Source organism: Epinephelus moara, chromosome 20 (genome assembly GCF_006386435.1).
Source record: "Epinephelus moara isolate mb chromosome 20, YSFRI_EMoa_1.0, whole genome shotgun sequence".
NCBI lineage: Eukaryota > Metazoa > Chordata > Actinopteri > Perciformes > Serranidae > Epinephelus > Epinephelus moara.
This window is the reverse complement of record NC_065525.1, coordinates 26,969,590-26,975,243: the sequence shown is the minus strand read 5'-3', so window position 1 is coordinate 26,975,243 and position 5,654 is coordinate 26,969,590. Positions and strand designations below refer to the sequence as shown.

The following is a 5,654-nucleotide window of genomic DNA, read 5'->3' as shown; positions in this document are numbered from 1 at the left end:
GAATAAATGCAATTTCCAATTAACAGTTTCTTTAAACATCACTATGACCATGGGGAATGTGATAGTTCACTGCATGCCTCTGGCTGAAGTGGTACAATAGGAGCAGATGGTTTGGTTAATGAGTGAGGAAATCAAGAGGAAAGGCAGAAGTGCAGTACCTGTGCTATGGTCTTTATCATGAGGAATGTGAGGAATGCCCAAACCTCTGTAGTCAATATTTGCTTTAGATGAAATGATAAGAACAGCTCAGTCTCTCACCAGCTACAACTGGGATGCAAGCCAAAACATTGAGCCCAAAAGAACACATTCTAACCTGCAAAATAACCAGCCAAACGTTTGACTTGCATCACCTTCAGAACATGACACACAGTCCCACACAGACAAACACTGATAACACTCTGTTACCTAGCTGATGCAACGTCATGACCACAGCCAATCCTATGGGAGTAATCTGACCTTGTGTTTTTATCTGACCTTTGACCCTGGCATTAGCACCTCAGACTTTCCCTTACCCAGTGCTGTACTGAGCCTTAATTCACAACCCTGTCATTTTTCACTCATTTATGCTGTGGTGAACAGGGTCAAAAGGGTTTGTTTATTCTCACCTTTCTCCAAAAGATCTTTTACCGCATTTTGTATCCAAGCAGTTGGATATTTGAGATTGAAAAGGCTCACTAAAAGGAGAAAAATGAGCCTGCAGACTTACTAATAATGAATCATTATGAAAAGAAAAAACGACAGCAGAAAAGGAAAACAGTGGATTTCCTTCTGGCTGGTTTGACATTACAAGGATGTTTAACTTAGGGTACCAAGGGAGGTGAACTACACAGACTAATACACCAGGCTCAGGAGAGCCAGAGAGTGAGCGAGAAAGAAAGAGGGAGAGGAAAAGGGAAATGTAATTAATCACACTACAGTCAGAGGGCCTGGTCTGGTGGAGGTGTTCTTGAGCTCTGGGTTTGTTTGTCAGTCTCGAGAGAAAGGCCAGTGGAACAGCAGTGCTGTGTATGGGTGGTCAATCAGTTTACAAACTTCAGCTGTGACAGAGGCATTCTCTTCAGCCCCAACCTCCCTCCTGCCATCCCTGACCAAACCACATCATATCAGGGCCCAAACCTCATGCCATGATCTGAGGCATTCCCCTGACTGCAACATAAAGAAGCTCACTCGATTTAGCTCAACCTAAATCAACAGCCTTTTACTGTGGTTACGTTGGATTGCCTTACATCCAGGATTTGCCAACGCTTTTAGCCCCTTTTCCATGCATCCAACTTATGTCTGACAACCAGACCTCCACCACTTTGTCACTCTGCTTTTTCACTTCCCTGGGATCACAACATGTCGCACATCCTCTCCAATTTGACCGAATGTAATTAAACCTCTCTGGGCAGATCAATTTAACTATAAAAGCAAAATAAAAACCACATAGGCGGACAGAAATCAAATCTGAAAATGGGATAAATGTGCTTTCCTGAACTTTTCATGATCAGGGCACAGAACCAAGACCGTCTCCTGGTACGTTAAGTGCTTCAGATAATAAAATGCTGACGGCAACAATGACTCTCCAGATGGACAAGGGAGCAACACTTGACTTTTACTACACTTGCTTGACGAATGAGGACAGCATCATGGCTGCAGTGGGCACCTACGTATACACTTACACCTACACACATACAAGTGTTGATAGACAAAAACCACACTGTGAATCACACCACACCGCTGTGGTTCATGAGGTGTTTAACACTATTATCAATCATCTTCTGTGATGCAGTGACAGCGAGCCCACTGGGATTAAGCAGCTGACTGATTTAGTGTGAAAAGTTTCAATGTGCAAAGACCTAAAGCAAACCGGACCATTACTCTACATCTTCACTTACATGTAGAGGATATCTGCACACTACAACGATTGCATAACATGAAATATGAACATGGTTCCTTCTTATGGCACTGTATACTGCATGCAGGGGTATGCAGCATTTCTGGAAACATGTTTTTAACCACATAAAGTCCATCTGTTCACACATGGATCTGTATGCGTGCACTTACACACCCACGTATGCTTAACCAAAATATGCACTAATATCTTTCTGGCTCTGTATACGTGCCGAAGATTGTGCTGATTACGTTAAATGCGCTCTATTTGTCCCACTGCGTATGCGTGCCACTTTGCATGAATATGTGTGTGTGGGAGTTCAGGACGGGAAGTGTAAAGTTGAGGTAGTTCCTTGGAAACAAAGGCTCCTCCACATCCCCGCATCACCACGAGTCCTTTCCTTTCATAGGCGCCTGAGGCTCCTGTCCACATCACTGTAATGCTTAAGAGGGGACATCCTGGAGCTGCCACCCCCACCTTTCCCTTCACCTCCTCCTATAGATTGCTTGACCTATAGTGTATCACAGTCATGTGAAACATTGACTAAAATGTTCAACTCTGTTACACACAAGCACGTTTCAGAATAAGGCTCTGTTTAACTGGGCGCCTTGTTCCTGAACCTGAGACAAATGACAAGCAATGCTGGCCATGATCTGTTTTTTCTCAGCTGTGATTGCACGACAACCCATGATTCGCCGGTGAGTCACCGACCCCATCGACTTCACAAACGCTTCACTGCTGCTTTACAATCTTATCTCTCTGGGCCTCACCTTACAATCTGTATCATCATCTTCCCTCCCTCTCTCCTTCTGCATCTTTCATCCCTCCTCTACTTCCATGCTCTTACTCTGTGTTTTACTGCCACGATTAAAAATTGAGTCATAACTTCCTGACGGCACTGTTCAAAAGTCACCCCCCACCCCCCCTTCCCCCCACCCCCACCCCCTTCTTCTCTCTCGTTCTCTCCAAGTTCCCCCGCCTCCTTTCCTCCTCTCCCTTTTTGGAGGCCCCTCATCCAACACGCCCAGCGCTGCATTCCACAGACAGTGGGAGCACCTTCAAACGCTGCACAAGCATAACAGACCACCACTCGCAGCGGCACGCAGGGTGACTGAGCCCCGGCCTCAGCTGCCACCAGGCCTCAGCACTGGGCTCAAGCCCTGCCAAGGAGAGCTTTGATTGGGGAGAAATTGCAGTGTAGCAGCAACAGAGTCTCCGTGATGACAAGGTAAAGCAACTGTAGCTCTCAAGGAGCAGAGTGATAACTGTACAGTATTAGCCACCTCTGAGCTGATGAAACCAGCTCCAAGTAAAACCCTCATGCCAGAGTGGGGCCTCTCGTGTCTGTGCTGGGAGGGTGGCAGCTGCGATAGTGGGGTGCAGGCCTCAGAGCACCTTTTCGTCTGACCCCCAAATCCTTTAGGTCTCTAGTACACTGACACACAGCTCCAGTTTCACCCTCCCAAGGCTCACTATGTGCTTGGCTCTTTAAACAACAATGTTCTTGTACATGGTGACATACCACAACATGGCAAATGTACAGTACTGTAATGAACACTCAAATTGTCCATTAGTTGATGAACACAAAATTGATGTCACTCAGCAGCAGCAAAACAGTGGAAGTAGAAACATCAGAAACATCACTGAAACATCACTGCCTGACTTATTTCATCGCAAAGATCATGACTCATTTTGTACTTTGGAAAACCCCTACAGCTTTTACATGTTTAAATTATAGGTGGCAGTTGCTCAGTCCATGGGGACTTGGCTTGGGAACTGTAGGGTCGCTGGCTCAAGTGCCCATACGAACCAAGTATGGAGTGTGGACTGGCAGATGGAGAGGTACCAGTTCACCTCCTGGGCACTGAACCGCTAAACTGATCTAGGGGCGTCATTCATGGCTGACCCAGTGCTTCCACCTTGTTGCATGTGTGTGTAGGGAGGCTTTGCAAAAATGATGCATTTCAGCTGCTTATTGCCTGTAAATTGTATAGACTGCTCATAATATTGTCATTTTCTTAAGTCAATTCACCTGTAGATACTGTAGAACAATAGTCATTTAAGGGCTTTAAATACAAACTGTTTTACATTGCAATTAAGTTGTAAAATTTAATGGTATGAAAAAAATTTGTCTTGTAAGTCACCAAGATGCTGCATGTTTTAACTACATTTTACCTTGAAATAAGTCAGGCATAGTATGACAGAGTAGAGTGCAATAATACTAGTAAAAATAATTTTCTTTTTCTGAAGAATTTATATATCTTGCCCATGCCTGCTTGCAGTACAGCTCAGTTCAGAACAGTAGTGACATGTATACTTGATATCAAACCTTTATCAGAGACACATGGACACCCTCTTGTCAGCTCCCATCATCTGCACTGCTCTGTTTCATCTGAGAATGCTCCTGGGTCTTCAGCAGTGGCAGCAGTGGTTGCACCGAACAGCTGCTGCTTCTCACCTGGAGCACAGACAACATACAATATTTCTACAAAGTGAAATTACAGGCCCAAAGATCAAGACAACAGTGCAGTGTACAGATGAGCTAAAACAAGAAGCATGTGCAATGAGGGTAAGTGAGCTACATCTCATCCCGATGACATAAAATAGTGCGACTATACTGTACGGCAAGTCAGTGTTTGTGAAAATGTAAGTATTGTGTTTACAGGATATTAAAAATAAAGCAATTCTAAATCATTCAAATAATATTTTGACAGAATACTACTCACAATTTACAGTTTCATCACATAGCCTTGTAATGACCTGCGTTGTTGAAATTATTGTCTAGCAGCACACCAATAGAAAGCATCTGGTTTGGGGAATTTGAGGAACCTACGTCCTGCAGCAGTCCTGTTTTCATGTGTGTGTGAACAGAGACAGGTATGTCTCTCTTTTTGGCTGGGCTCCATTGTTAGACTCCAGTCGTGCCTGCCTGCTGTGATTATCAATGCACACATCTGGATGGAGTTAGTCAAGGAATCCTATAAAGAACCTAATGGGCTCTTCTAACATTTTTTGAAGACTGATTAAGAGCAGTTTCAGATCTTGTTCACATCAATGAGTTCCATCTGTGATTTATTTAAGTTTTCACTGGATTCGTTATCTACACTCCATGCCTCCTTTTAGTGTACTTTGGGGGGATCTATGCTTTCTAGGCAATATGCATGGCTGCTGAATATTTGCTTATGGGGCAGATCAGATACTTGAATAAACATGAAAAGCTGCTCCATCATCGTAACACTGAGCAAGCATGAAAACTGTAGATTTTTCTGTAGCATGAAAACTACCCTTCCTTATCATGCATGAAAATGCATAAAAACTCTAACAGATATTGCTATAAATCTGTTTGCTTGTCATCAAAATATGTTTGCTTACTTTTATTGTGTGAGTGTCATTCATTTTTAGTCTTACCAAACACAAATTAAAGCCACTATCTGGAGTCACGCCAGCATGAAAGGCAAATTTACACCTTGCATATTAGCTCAGTTACAGCCAGCATACAGTCTGGTGAAGTAGCAAACAGGCCTCGCTTTTAAGGCCTATTTGCCTTCCAATAGTGTGACCCTTATGTTTTATGGGGGAGACTAACACCGTGAACTACATTTGTTACAAATTAGGCTTCCTACTGCTGTAAAGTTGACACCTGCCACTTCAAACCTTTCTTTGGAAAGGAGGACGGCCATTGATAACCGACCAGAAAGAAATAGCTGCATTAATTCACGTTAACGTTAATTAGCCCGGCTAGCTAACAAATGTACACCTGGTCAAATGACAGCAGGGTACC

At 43.7% G+C, this 5,654-nt stretch overlaps 1 long non-coding RNA gene across 1 annotated transcript; it reads left to right on the top strand.

The window, feature by feature from the left end:
- The first annotated feature begins 2,957 nt into the window (after positions 1–2,957).
- LOC126407565 (uncharacterized) lies at positions 2,958–4,750 on the top strand. Its single transcript, XR_007571804.1, has 3 exons — positions 2,958–3,101; positions 4,212–4,442; positions 4,659–4,750. It is a non-coding gene; the product is annotated as an uncharacterized LOC126407565 (long non-coding RNA).
- The last annotated feature ends 904 nt before the right edge of the window (positions 4,751–5,654 follow it).